The sequence below is a fragment of the Pseudoliparis swirei genome, chromosome 24 (assembly GCF_029220125.1).
Source record: "Pseudoliparis swirei isolate HS2019 ecotype Mariana Trench chromosome 24, NWPU_hadal_v1, whole genome shotgun sequence".
NCBI lineage: Eukaryota > Metazoa > Chordata > Actinopteri > Perciformes > Liparidae > Pseudoliparis > Pseudoliparis swirei.
In genome coordinates this window covers 24,167,039-24,182,780 of record NC_079411.1, presented here as the reverse complement: position 1 = coordinate 24,182,780, position 15,742 = coordinate 24,167,039, and the positions used below count along the sequence as shown (strand labels likewise).

Genomic DNA, 15,742 nt, shown 5'->3' with positions numbered 1-15,742 from the left:
GTCCCCACAACCCATCCTGCTTCCCCTCCTCTCTGACGTGGATGCAGCGAGAGCGGCATGAGGGGGGAAACGAAAGAGAGGCTCATCTGTTTCTTGTTGGGTCAGCTGTCCTGCTTCGCTCTCCCCTCTCTCTCTCTTTCCTCCTGTCTCACCTGCACACCTCCGCTCTCTCCCCTCCTCATTTTGCCACACTTTTTTCTTCCCTGTCTTGCTTCTTTTTTTACCTCTATTTGTTTTAATCTTTTTTCACGATCTCCCTTCGCTACCCTGAGGGTCTCCTCCTCTCTTGATCTGCTGTTGTTTCTCGTTTTTCATAATCTTATCTTCTTTTCATCTTCCTGCTTTTTGCTTTTTTGCATCGCGGTCACTGACAGGAAGGAAGCTCACACACCTTTGCTTTGTGCTCTCATTGCCACCGCTGCCTTTCACCTCATATTCAAATGGTTCCAATCATATCCACTGTATGAGATCACAATACATTTACATTGCAGGAGCTGGTGGAACATATTATTTTGAAAAAAGTAAAGGCAACAATAAAACTGAAATCTTCTCCTTGCATGTTGATTACTACTGGATATCTGAAGACAACGGGGAACTGGGAAGAAGACTTTGGATGATCGAACTGCACACATTATTGTAATGTGATCTCATCCAGCGTGCATCTATAACTTGCATGGGGCAAGAACATGTTTTGCTTAATCAGCAGAATCAGACAGAGGCACCGACCAGAGAAAACAACCACGGCAGCAGAAAGAGAGAGAAAAATATAGGACAGCTGACAACTTTTCCAGATGGTGGTTCGAGAGAGGCAGAAAAGGAGAGAGAGAGAGAGAGAGAGAGAGATAATGCACACACAACAACACACTCTCCAATCACAGACCCTCGAAGTGGACAGGCAGATTACCGATTAATCATGCGAGAGACAGATGCAAAGTACGGGAGAGCAAAAGTGACGGATGACCTGAGAGAGCCTCCACCCTTCCTCAGTTTCTTCCTGCACAATTTGGTTCACCGGCTACATTTGGTGTGCCGTTGTCGTCAGTCAGCCGGTCTCTCCGCCTCTCTCACTAACAGTTGTGTTGGTTTGGTGTTCGGTTAGTTTCAATTTAGTGTTTTGTTGCATCGTGCAACATTTCCACATTCCCTCCTCTCATTGTTGATTCAAGGACACCGATGTAGCAAACATTCATCGCATCATTGTTTCCCCTTGGTCTAATGCAGCTTATCTTGTTTTTTAGCCGTAAACAACACACAGAGAAGCAGCAGATAGCTATCTCTGCTCGGTCGAATGGCAAGATATACGTATAAGTCATCTGAATACTCATGTTCACCTATTTTTTTGTTTTCTGTAAACAAAAAAAGGCCCATACTGACCTGTAATCAAAATGCATGTCAGTAATTCAGCAATGTGACAGAAAGGTGGACTGAAAACCATGATATACTCTGAAATTCCCAAATTAATCTGTAATATGGAAAACATTTTTATTTTTTGGGGTGATATTTCAGGGATTCCACATGAAGTGGGAGACCTGAATAATCAGACTGAGAACGGAAAAGCAGTCAGACAGATAGAGAGAGAATGGACGGGGGTCAGCGTGGCCGCCAGCTGTTTGAGATGAATAGACCACTATATAGAACAGATGGCGAGTCAGCACACTGATACACACACACACACACACACACACCACACAAGTTATAAAAAGACCGGAGATAACACTCATATGACCAAGAAAGCGAAAACAATCTAATGTTGTTGTTTTTTAGATGTATCCACGCACACGCCACTGGACCCTGAACATTTGACCTCTAAAATAACAACGCCCTCGTCGGCAAAGACACGATGGCAAGAATATTGAAGAAAAGAAACACGTTTACCTCTAAACACACAACTGATTAAATCAGACAATCTGAAACTCCAATTCACACGTACACACAACGATGTGAGTGGAAGCAAACGTACTCAACCTTACATGCACTCTGATGCCAACACCAACGGATGCCCTATATACACACACACACACACACAGTGATCGGTGAGTTGTAGGTTCCTGAGGGTCGACCACTGATAGCGCCATATGAGTGCAATATGCAACACAACGACTTTCACCTTCTCCAGACTCTGCATCATATATACAACTTGTACGCTTCCTGTGAGTCTTCTTTATGTGTCTGGTAACGTTTTCTCTGGAGCTAAACGCGGGGTACACACGGTCATATTCTCCATTCATACGATACACACATGATATTTGCATCTTGATTGATTACGCAACCTAAGATGTTTCTTTTGAAAGCTCCGTAAATCCAGGGAAGGGTTTAGCTGAGTATGTTATGATGTCTTGTTGGCACGAGCAGCTTCACATGCAACTGGCCAGAACAAGCAGTCCTTGACTGGTATTTTAGTTATTGAACCCGTTCATCCATCATGAAGATGTTCACCTTTTCCCATCTGGCATCAGGACAGACTAAACCAATCCATCTAAGATTACATTATTAAGGATTCAGCGACTGACTCTTCAGCCCATCTTTCAAAACAATAAATAAAATAATAATATTTGGGAAATATAAAGTAGAAGGGAGCCGTGGTAGAAATGTGACCCAACAAACATATTTAATCCCTCGAAGTATATTGGAATGAATACTCACATTATTTCACCTTGATATATAGAAAGATAGATTTAATGGTATTCAAAATTATATATGAAAGGATATATATGCATTATTTTTTATGGGCCGTAATATTTTTTATTGTCCATTTTATTACGTGTAAAACCATCTTTTCTTCTTCAAAATCCCAATATCTTTGGTCCGTAACACATTGACTTGCAGTGACCCGGTAATCCCACGAGGGATTAGCAACCTTTTACACAGCAGATTATCTTCACATGTCAAATCAGGAAAAGCACAGGTAATTATTGATATTAACAAGGGCCGCACTCCATTTAGTCTTCGCAGTTTCAGGGCTCTGCTAATGGTTAATTTACTGGTCAGGTTCAGTTGGGGCACAAAAGGAAAGGAGCCTTTGTTAATGACATGAATACCTGCATGGCCTTTTTACGGACAAGTCAGAAACGTCTGCTTTTTAAATGGCCCATTCATGTTTAAATATGTTAAATATTTGTTAAATATTTGTACCTGAAAAACTAATGGGCCAATTTGTAGGTTTTGGTCAAATCTGTAGATGAGGTTAGATTGCAACAAGTCTTATTTTAAAGGGATGATTCACAAAATAGAACACACTTATTGTGAATACATTTAATTTCTGCCAATCGTCTTAAATACCACGTACTATTCCTTTACTGGATCATCCTCCGAGTACATACTTTTTTCTTTAAATAAAATTAAAAAAAATCTATAAAGGCACAAGTGATAATTAAATGAAAGTGTCTTTAAGAAAACGATCCATCTCATTCCTAAATGTCGAAGGACTGCGCTCACTCGGGTAATTTAGTATGAACCCACACCAAATGGCTGTCAGGAAACTTTGCACGTTGACACATATCGTTGAAAGAAAGAGGATGTTGGCTGATTTCAACACGACCTGAGTCAATACCTTGGAGACTCTGTACACCAGCACAGAATGCAAACACACACACACACACTCACACGCACACACTCACACACACTGACACACACACTCATGAGTCACCTGCTGCCCCAGAGGGACTCTATGTTTGAGGAAGAGAGTGTTCATATATTGCTCTGTGTCAACATTAATCTCAAGCAAATCTCTTTAAAGTGTTCACAGGTCACACTGAATGGCTGCTCAGCGCTGACGATGTCATCGGTGTACATGGAGTGCTTTGGGAAGCTAGTGGGTCGCAAGAAACGGCACAGCAGTCACTGTACATCTCCTCATTGGCTCTGTGTGGGGAAGACAATCAACTAAATGTACCCAGTGAAATGTCTCCAGCACTATATGTAACATCAGAACGGCTTCAGGAACAGAACTGATGTGTTTACTTCATTTGATCAAACGTCAGGTTCAGGGTGACGATAACAAAATAAGATATGCTGAACGAGTTTGTTTTACATTTTCTGAGGCCTGTGAATCGTGATCTGCTGTCGGTATTATCTGCAAAGTCACCAGTGAAACGAAGAATGCATGAAAGAGGGAAAGTCCTGGTCAGCAGAGGTCAGCCATTAGACTGAGCCGAGGCACAGTGTTTTTAACATTGTTCAGAGGAGGCCAACAACATATAGCTCTTTTTGTTTTTTTTATCCACCAATTATGTTCAAGATAGACAATGAATTCTCCTTGTCAGTTACAGTAGGCCATAGCCCCTGTAATACAGATATATGTCTGGCTATGTATTCTATGTAATATATGAGATATGTCTGTAAAAATAATCATGTTCATTATAATGTGATATTACGGGAGATTCATAAATAAAATACTTTTACTGTTAAACTATCTATCTGCAGCCCATCGTTGAAGATCCATAAACATGCTGTTCAGATTATTATTATTATTATTAATGTATATATATATATATAGCATCCCCCTCGGGAATAAACACACGATCATCCGCTTCTTCGCTGCTCTATTTTTTGCCTAGTAACCGTTTCCAGTAGATCTGGAGACTTCATTGTTCTTCCCGTCGGCCTCAGCCAGTCAGTGACATCATTCCCCTTTCACCCAGTTCTCGGCTGCAGCGCGAGGTAACAGGCGGTCAAACCCACGATGCATTCTCAGTCGCTTCCAAAAGCTCGTAAATTCAAGGTGTCAGCGAGATTCTTTGAAAGGGAATAGGATTGCTTGTGGTCAGAATAATAATGCAACCCGCGGACACATTACAGGACTTAATAGTTGATGGCAATGTATTACACACACACAAAGTGACACAATGGGGGGAACTAACTGACTGATGAATCAGTGAATACGCCGATTTTCATGCGCAACTGCGAACACTAATCACAAATAGCCAGGTAATGTCTTGAGAAAGCCCGTATTTCTTATATTTTAATTCGTTTATGTGAATATGCAGAAAAGGTAAGTTTATGCTAATTATACAAAAATGAATATACCCTGAAACAATTTGATGACGTGTGCCTTTGACCTTCGACGACAAAGAAGGAGATGCAACAAGCAAGTCATTGAATTGAATTAAACTCTATGTTTTTTTAAATAATCGACTGCATATAGGTGAAACCCGGTCAAACCATGGCTCATTCATTTTCAGTTGTGCTGATCAACCGTCGTTCATTTGCATTTACGATATTTCCTCCAGCACTTGAAGGCCACATAAGTGTCAACGTTGCAAGCAGGAGAAATCCAAAAAAATGTTTATGTAACAACAGTTATTCCTGCAGCGGAGCTCTCTTTCTCTGCGCCTCGTGTATCAGTATGTGGCATATTTTCGAGAAAATGTCTCCCACCGTGTGTTCACTTCATTCGATGCTTTTGGTACAACATTTAATAACATATAATAACAACAATTACAAAATGGGTTCTTCGGCTAAGCTCATGTTGCATTGTAAAATATGAATGTTTAGGATGTGGATGTGACACATTTGTCCAGTGCCGAGACAAATATAGGGCAGTCCCTGCACCATCCCCCTCCTTTACGGCTTTCCATCCTCGTGCTGGGGTTACTATCGGACAAACCTGCTCTGCTCCTTCATTTTATGTGCTGGGGTTACTATCGGACAAACCTTCCATCCTCCTCCTCCTCTTCATCCTCTCATCATTCTGGTCTGCGTCTGTATCATCCAGGCATGCCTGTTTATTTTGGTTGTGTTCAGGTGCATATTGATGGGTGCTCTATTGGTGCTCTATTGATGCAGCACACAGTATTTCGACAACGGAACCGTTTGTATTAATACCGTCAAAGAACACCGGCAGATATTCACAGATGCAGGTATATCTCGGGTTACTGTCGTTCAACGTGAAAACGAGGAAGCTCGTCCACGTTTTACGTGCGCGCCTCCTTTTTGATGAAATGGGGGAATACGTCATTTCGCAGTAAATGCTTCACCCATGAGTAAAGGATGGAGTTATGGTTATAAAAAAACGTGAACTGAATAAGATAGGGTGCATTTCAGTGCAAAACAGCTGGGTTTACTCTGAGGCCAAATATTAAAAACCCCAAAATATAAATGATGTTCTCCAGAACCTAAGATCCAATAAACATATAGTCCAGTATCTTAAAAAGTGATGACAGCTTCTTCATCTCATCCTCTCTACTCAAACCCTGACATGTGAGTCCCACTGTGTCCCATTTTCTCCCAATGCTACACAGACAAGTGTCTCAGTTTAAAAAAGCATGAGTCAGTGATTCATGTTCTCACAGAACATGAATATTATGTTTTATTGGGTCTAATATGACGTTTGTCCAAAGGCACTGTCGTTCTGCATTATGTTTCTATAAACAGAAGGCAGCAGACTCCAACGCTGTAATAAAGTCTGCTTTGTGTCTTTGGACCAAGCTGCATGTTTTTCTGCCGTATCATTTTTACATAAAGTTTCCTCATAATCACACTTTTGTATTCTGGCTGCTGTTTAATCTCACATCTGACGGTCAACTAACTCATGTTCTTATCCATGTGTTATTGGGAACGTCTTGCGTGTCCCAATAGTCAATGTTGGGCTCACAGGAGCACAATATTTAAGCTCTCAAAATTGACATCAACACATGACAACATTGATTATATGGTTGTTTTTTGTGACAAAATTTAAACACAACACAACAGTGATTTTTTTTAAATCTCAAGATCGTGACACTGTTTAATGGTTGATAATGTCTTGAGGATGAGCACACATTCATTTAGGGATCTGTGTATCTCAGTAGTTTATTTTTAACCTCTCCATGCAATTACAATTGAGTAATTGAGTCCTTCTAAGTCTCATGAACTTATTCTTAGACTGATAACATGAATGGACCGTTTTGTTGGTCAAGGGCAATAGTGGCTCATATTTTCACGTCCTGCCACAATCATATTTTTCTACATTTTTCTTTCTGGTGTCTCTATGTGTGTACGAATGCTTTTTGGGTCTCGCTATGAGACATTCAGCAGCGGCCCACATGGTTGAACTTATTCTAACTTTGCGTGCTGGAACAAAAGTCAAGATTTCTATACATTAAAAAAAAATGTTGCTCACGCTTTAAACCAAAAGCAACTTACAATAATTAACTAATTATCATATCTTTGCAGCCACCACTCCAAGACCTCCAGAGAGGATTTCAACATCCTAAGTGGTTTCCAGTTCAGTGATCCCATCGGAGTGTGCAAGCTGCCTCCCGCTGAGCCAGCCATAACAACACATTGTTGCCAGTGGGAATAACTGCACTGACAGTTTTATAAACATAATCACAAGGAATAGTAAAGAGAACAACTGAATTCTGAGAAAATAGAGACATTTTCTGTCTATTTAAGCACAACTGGCATTATAGCCACACCTGTTTCTCTCTCCCTCTGATATAATTTGATAAAACTAGACTATTGTTGCCTTCGTTTCTACTAGTCTGGGTAGAGGGAAATACCTTTTATTTGTGCAAGATATTTAGAATCCGTCAATGTCATTCTTGCAATTTACTGTCCTCAAATGTCCTGGACCAGACACTGATTGCTCACAGTGACCTTTGACCCTGAAAGGACCGGAAGAATCAGTGAATCATTTCACTCCATCTGAAATTCATTCATTTATTCATGTTAATACAAAATGATGAAAGAAACACATTAAATGGCACGTCTCATGATGGTTTAATTACTTTTTACACTCATTTGAAACACATCATTGAAAAGAACATTTAATCAATCTCTTTATAAATGAACCTATTAACAAGCTGATTAAATTGAACCACTTAGGAGGTGCATGACCATTCAAAGAAACCCTCAAGCTTCATTAAAAAAAGAAGGCTAATATAAAAACACAAGTTAGAATCACTACCTCAACTCATACTGAATCACATTGTGAGTCTTAGGTATTTATATTAGAACTCTTTGGGAGATTTCTTGGAAGAGCTAGACGTCCTCCTATCGAACTTCTCGGAACACGGCCCCCCGCTCATCCTTCTGGGTGACTTCAACATCCAGACAGAGAAGTCATGTGATCTATTACTCTTACTGTCTTCCTTTGACCTCTCACTCAGTCCCTCCCCTCCTACTCACAAAGCCGGCAACCGCCTTGACTACATTTTCACTAGAAGCTGCTCTACCTCTAACCTCACTGTAACTCCTCTCCATGTCTCTGATCACTTCTTCATCTCTTACTCTCTCTCACTCTCTGGTACTGACGACCCACACATATCTACAGATTCTGCACCTGTACGCCGCAACATTCGCACCCTCTGTCCCTCCTCCCTGGCCTCCTCTGTCCTATCTGCTCTCCCCTCAACTGGCTCCTTCTCACTCATGCAGCCTAACTCTGCCACAGACACTCTCCTCTCTTCCCCGTCTTCATCTCTTGATTCTCTTTGTCCTTTTTAGACACGACCGGTTCGGAAATCCTCTCCGGCTCCGTGGTTGTCGGACTCGGTGCGCGCCGAGAGAGCCACCCTGCGAGCGACGGAAAGGAAATGGCGCAAATCGAATCAAGCGGAAGACCTGCTGTTCTATCAATCTCTCCTCTCCTCTTTCTCTACCTCTATCTCTGCAGCCAAAAGCTCGTTCTATCTGACCAAAATTCAGGCTTCCTTCTCTAACCCCAAAAAAACTCTTCTCTATCTTTTCCAACCTCCTTGATCCCCCCTGTCCCCCTCCTCCTTCCACACTTTTGCCGAGCCACTTTGTCGACTACTTTACAAACAAGATAGACGACATACGCTCCTCCTTTACTAATCCATCTTCTATCACCTCACCAACACTAACTTCTTCATCCCCCTCTCTTTCCTCTTTCACCCCCTTGTCTCCCAATCAAGTTCTTAGCTTGGTGACCTCCGCTCGACCGACCACCTGCGCCCTTGACCCCGTCCCGTCTCCCATTCTCCAGGCTATTGCTCCTGACCTTCTGACCTTTCTCACCCATCTTATTAACAGCTCCCTCTCAACTGGCTGTTTCCCTAACTCTCTGAAGGAGGCGAGTCAACCCTCTCCTGAAGAAACCCACGCTCGACCCGTCTGAAGTCAGCAACTACAGACCGGTCTCTCTTCTTCCTTTTCTCTCCAAAACTCTGGAGCGAGCTATCTTTAACCAAGTGTCCTCCTATCTCCACAGTAACAACCTTCTTGACCCTCACCAGTCTGGATTCAAGGCCGGACACTCGACAGAGACTGCCCTCCTTGCTGTCTCTGAGCAGCTTCACACTGCTAGAGCAGCCTCTCTCTCCTCTGTCCTTATCCTTCTCGACCTTTCTGCAGCATTTGACACCGTGAACCACCAGATCCTTATCTCTTCTCTTCAGGACCTGGGGATCTCAGGCACTGCACTCGCTCTTTTCTCTTCCTACCTTAACGACCGCACTTACCGGGTAACTTGGAGAGGATCTGTGTCTGATCCTTGTCCTCTCACTACTGGGGTTCCTCAAGGCTCCGTCCTGGGTCCCCTCCTCTTCTCTCTGTACACAAATTCTCTCGGGTCTGTCATTCGTTCGCATGGCTTCTCCTACCATAGCTATGCTGATGACACCCAACTGATCTTCTCGTTTCCACCGTCCGAAACACAGGTGGCGGCACGAATCTCTGCCTGTCTGACCGACATCTCTCAGTGGATGTCTGCTCACCACCTGAAAATCAACCCTGACAAGACCGAGCTACTATTCCTTCCAGGGAAAGGCTCCCCACCCATGACCTGACTACCACCTTCAACAGCTCTGTGTTGGCCCCTACCCTGACTGCCAGGAACCTCGGGTGACACTAGACAGTCAACTCTCCTGACGGCCAACATCACTGCGACGACGCGTACCTGTAGGTACATGCTGCACAACATCAGGAGAATACGGCCTCTTCTTACTCAGAAGGCGGCGCAGGTTCTGATCCAGGCTCTGGTCATTTCACGCCTTGACTACTGCAACTCCCTCCTGGCTGGTCTACCTGCTAAGGCCATCCGACCTCTGCAGCTCATCCAGAATGCAGCAGCTCGACTGGTCTTCAGCCTCCCGAAATTCACCCACACCACTCCGCTCCTCCGCTCTCTCCACTGGTTACCGGTGGCTGCTCGCATCCGCTTCAAAACACTGGTTCTGGCGTACTGTGCTCTAAACGGATCGGGCCCCGTCTACATCCGGGATATGGTCACACCGTACACCCGGCACGTTCGCTCCGCTCGGCAACAGCCAATCGACTTGTGACTCCTGCACCTCGAGCTAATCACTCTACATCCAGACTGTTTGCTGTCCTGGCTCCTCAGTGGTGGAACGAGCTCCCCACTGACATCAGGACAGCAGAAAGTCTCTACATCTTCCGCCGGAGACTGAAAACACACCTTTTCCGACTATATCTGGATTAAAACACAGATTTGCACTTCAGTGGCACTTAAATAGCTCTTACTTATGGTACTACTTTTGTAGTTCGACTATGTTGAGGAAATGTTACTTCCTGTATTCTTGTTGTTCTTAGTTTGTACTCTAGGTTGAAATGCACTTATTGTAAGTCGCTTGGAATAAAAGCGTCTGCTAAATGACATGTAATGTAATGTAATGTAACTCATTTATAAGTCACCCTCTGTATAAGTAGCCACGTTATATGTAAGGAATCTATTCAAGCTAATTGTTTTCAGTGGGTAATGAGTACAAGTCAATGCTTTAGAAATGGCAAATGTCTTCAAACTCCCGCCATTACCCTGAATTCTTCAGATAAAAAAGTTATATAGCGTCCTGGTGACGGATTATCATCCGTCTCCATCCTTGCAGACAGTTCTCGAGCTTCTTTGATGGATTAGATTAGTAATCACTCTGATTTAGGATCCTGTTTGAATGAGACCCCTGACTGGGAGACCTCGCTTCACCCTTCCACAAGTGGAGGATAAATGGTCTCTAAATGACCCACGCCTACCCTGTTCTTATCTTGTTTGAGCTGCCGGAGCCAGGCGGAGCTCACTGTACCACACCACAGTCGTACCGAGGTCATCCGGTTCACTTATTTCCTCCAACTAAACCAGCTGAATCTTGTAAGATTAAAGGGGTATTGACATATTATGCAGTGTATTCAATCAACACTTAAAATGGCATGTGCTCTATGGTACTTAACATCAACAAATAATAAACTTGTTGGGTAATTTTAGGAAAGTCCTAAAAAATATAAACATAATCCTGATGAAACACAAAGCAGGAGAATTTCAACAGGTCATTTGATGACACACATTTATTTGAGCATACTACAACAGTATAGTCAAACTGGTGGGATGTTTAAATTAACATTATATTCAAGCACATTCTGTATTTACAACATATTCCTTGTTGTTATTTATGGATTAGAGTGGGAAAGGAACAATAACTAATTGCACCCTCAAGCAGAGGGAAGTAAGTAAAAGACCGTGGAGGCCAGATAATCACTGCCAGATGGTTGCCGTGCTCTTTATACATTAGCTAGCCTCGACTGTACATCAAACTCCTATTAACATAAGCTAACCAGCAAACAAATAGGATTAGTGTTAAAGGACAATGCTGTTTTATTCGGAGGATTTGTCAACAGGGGAGTCCAAACGTGTATGATGGTGGTGCCGTGGGGTCAGTTATTGATTTTGAATGGCGTTTACAATGCAGGGCCCGAGTGAACGGTGAGGTGAGATGACCGGTACAGCCAACTGTTCTGTTTACTCCTGAGTTGTTTTACCCCAAAGCATGCGAGATAATGATCAACCGGCATTGTTAACGTGTAACACGCGATAGGATAGTTGTGCAGTTGTTCCTTCCCCTCTCTCTCTCTTTCTCTCTTATTTAATGTGTTTAATCTGGGCTGGTTGGAAGGCCGCCATGCAGTCTCGCAAACATAAACCGGCCAGACACCGGTGTCCGATGACACGTGAGGTGCTTACAGTTGGCTCTTGGACAGAATGCCGTTGGATCGTGGAGCGGTCCAGTTACCAAGTGGCCGTGTACGACACATTCTGCCATTGTTTGGCCACATTCACTGAGCAGGCAGCGAGACAGTGGAGAACAAAGGGCATTTTAAGACGATTTGGGGAAATACATATCCCCTTCAGGCCTCCTGCGCGGCAATGATGGGGATATTAATTCCTCCTGGAAATGTTGCTGTGAATATTCCTGTTTCACACAAACACAGACAATCAAACACACGAGGCTACACGTTGTGTGCATTTGTATTTGCTTGGACATCCATGCATGTCTTGCATAATTTAAAATAGTAATGAGAATATACACTACCGTTCAAAAGTTTGGGGTCATCCAGACAATTTTGTGTCTTCCATGAAAACTCACTTTTATTTATCAAATGAATTGAAAATTGAATAGAAAATATAGTCAAGGTTATAAATAATGATTAATATTTGAAGTATTAATTTTGTTCTTCAAACTTCAAGCTCAAAGGAAGGCCAGTTGTATAGCTTATATCACCAGCATAACTGTTTTCAGCTGTGCTAACATAATTGCACAAGGGTTTTCTAATCAGACATTAGTCTTCTAAGGCGATTAGCAAACACAATGTACCATTAGAACACTGGAGTCATAGTTGATGGAAATGGGCCTCTATACACCTCTGGAGATATTTCATTAGAAACCAGACATTTCCACCTAGAATAGTCATTTACCACATTAACAATGTATAGTGTGTATTCTTGATTAATGTTATCTTTATTGAAAAAACAGTGCTTTTCTTTGAAAAATATAGACATTTCTAAGTGACCCCAAACTTTTGAACAGTAGTGTACATTCATAGAAAATAGAAAAAGGCCAAAATAAGAACTACATTTATTTGACTTTTTTTTAAAGTTGTATTATTCGTGTTAGAATAATTTTTATTTAGTCTATGTGAGCGAGGGGAAATTATTCGTTGAATCAATCAACAGCATGGGGACATTGAACATGCGTGTTACAGCGACAGGACTGACATAAGACAACCACAAGGTGCAACATGAAGCAATGAGAGTTACAGTTAATACATCTGTTAATAATTCTCGCAGTTTTAACCACATGTTTTTACTCTCACATCTCTTTTTTACCTGCGGTGACAGTTTTAGGGTACACTTGTATGAATCATTGACAAGAAGATTTAGACCAATCTCTTGGGGATTCCTGGGACAATATCGTTTGGGGTCTGTTTACTTATTTTGAAAAATATGAAAACTAAAATAAAACATAAAAATCTAGCTTTTCTAAAAAATCTCTGACGGCATTTTTTGTAAACGGTCACAAATATTCATCTTAGTAAGAAACTTGTGTGATGTGGAGTTGCAAATGTGATCTCCTTGTGCAGGGAGCAGAAACAGCATCTTAGAATCATAAACTGTGTTATGATGCAACAACTGTAGAAAAATAAACAGTCCATTATGCGGAATCAATGTTTGATGGATGAAAGCAGCGAGAGCAAATGAAGCAATGGCAAGTTAACGTCCACATCCATTTCCTAATCCGCTTATAGCCTGTTCAGGGTTATGCGGGGCCGGAGCGTATCCCAGCAGACACTGGGTGAGAGGCAGGCTGCACTGAGGTTACCAGTCTGTCACAGGCCCATCGCACACAAGCAGAACCATATTCACACTGACCTCGGGGGGGAATACTTTTTTTGGAAGAAGAGAGAGACGGATGTCAGTGAGGGAAACATTTTATTCCAGGAAGGTTTGCTTTGGAGACTTGAGATTCAAGACCAAAAGAGTGTAACAGTTTGGAGACTGAAACCCCCGACACCTTTCAGCACATTAACCCACAGATTCCTTATTTTAGTAGTTATTATTGAAACAGAAACAATGTTCTGCAGGTCACATATAGGTTTATTTCACATGTTGCGCTAAGTTACACCAGTTAAATCAGCAAAGGATTTTGAGACTTGCTTTGAGATGCAAAGCTCCTCATACAACCTTACATACCCAAACAAACATCTAAACATACTCTATTTACGTATATGTGTTAAACTTGATACACTGCTCTCTTATACATGCTTACATAATTCTAAGAGCGACTTTACATTAATAATAATAATAATTAAAACTTTTATAGCACTTTTCTAAATATACAAAGACGCTTTACATGGGGACAAGAGACAGTGTCAAACAGAACAAAACAAAAATGGAAAGCAAACTAAACAAACAAACAGGACATACTGGTAACAGACAAGAACAAAAGTAGCGTATATGTAAATTGTGGAAAAGGTAAAGAATCTGAACAAAAAACTGGCCTTTATATTCATTATATTATTATATTCTTACTTATTACTTCTGATGTCTTTTTGAGCAATAGCCATATTGTTGGTATATTATTACACCATGTATATTATTATACATTAAATTATAAAATATATTTACTATTTTCTGTTATGATTTGGTGAATATTGAGATGGATCGATCTCTGCCAAACCAAAGTACCAAACTATTTTTCTCCAAAAATAACACGGGTCCAGCCTTTAAGTGATGTTAAGTAGTAGTTAATTAATATCCCCATTCACAGTAATTGAATTGGTGAGGCGTCGAGGTGTGGCTGGCCCTTTAAGAAATGTTTTGACTGGGCACGTGCTTGCCTTATATGGGGAGCAGCATCAAACGGTGACCGTGAGTTACCTCTGCTGCTGCGTCGAGCGGTTCTATAAAGCCCTGGCGGAGGGGGGGAAAACAGTTTTGTCAGACTTGGAGCAGCGGAGGACCATAACACTGGAGGAGTGGGTTTCAGACAATTCCTCCCGTAGAAGTTGTTCTTAACGGTGAATTTCACTTCATGAAAAGAGAAAGGAGTGGATATTGACGCCGCTCAGGACCGAGGTTGGTGAGTTTGGAGTTTTTTTAGTTTTTTCTTGGCAAAGAGGAGAAAGAGGATGGGGGGTATGAGTTTCTTTGTTGGCTCAACAATAAATGCCATCGTGTTACAGTTAATATATAGTCTGTTTTCATGTCACAATGTCTTCATATATTGTCAGCGCAATGCTCTGTGAATGGCTGTGTGTGACTAAACGTGAAAGAGCGACACGCGAGTGGCTTCAAGTGCGTTAATTGATTGTTTTTATTCGTGGAATTCTTTGTTTTTGTATTTCTTAATTTTAACGTCGTAATGCTCAACGACAACTGCGATGTGCTCAATGGACGTGACATGGTCGAGGCGATGCCGTGGGGTGAGCAGGATGACACGGGTCTTCTCTGCTGGTTTTTGTTCTTTTATCATCAGTCGAAGATTCATGGATAAGGACCTGTGGCAAGCTGGCGACAGTCAGACAAGGTGCTTCCGGTCAGGTTCTAGACAATAAAAGCCCATTCTCTTGATTTGGTACAATATATTTAGAATAAAGAAGATAATTAATAGATGAAACACGGCTTTAATTCTCTTTTAATGCTCTTCAGTTAAAAGCATGATTTGTTGAGGGTACAGAAAGACATTTTTAGCGGCTCTTATCGGCGGGTTTGATCGAGTCACATTGGTTGCAGTTTATTACTGAAAGCACATTCCCCTTGCACGACGTCTCAATGTGGCTGACTTGATGTTTTGGGTCAGTTTAGCGAAGCTGAATGACCGACAGTAACCTCGTCTCAATAGAACAATAAAACACAAGTATCCTAACAAGTATAGACTATAAATCAGTCAGTCAGACACTAGATGTTAATTTCCTGTCATCATGTTGACATTGGGTGGCGGTAATGATGCCCCTTATTAACAATTAACAACAGCCTTTTCTTCGTATATGTTTCAATTTTTTATGTATGTAGAGT

At 41.8% G+C, this 15,742-nt stretch overlaps 1 protein-coding gene across 3 annotated transcripts in view; it reads left to right on the top strand.

Moving 5' to 3' along the window:
• Positions 1-14,690: 14,690 nt before the first annotated feature.
• Positions 14,691-15,742, top strand: part of LOC130189587 (phospholipid-transporting ATPase ABCA1-like) — a 41,672-nt gene continuing 40,620 nt past the window's right edge. The window contains exon 1 of one of the 3 annotated variants that reach the window (XM_056408454.1): positions 14,691-14,803. The gene's annotated coding sequence lies outside the window, so the exon portion shown is untranslated. Of the gene's footprint in view, positions 14,808-15,742 lie in introns of all 3 variants that reach the window. The other 2 variants (XM_056408452.1, XM_056408456.1) reach the window with 2 other exon arrangements.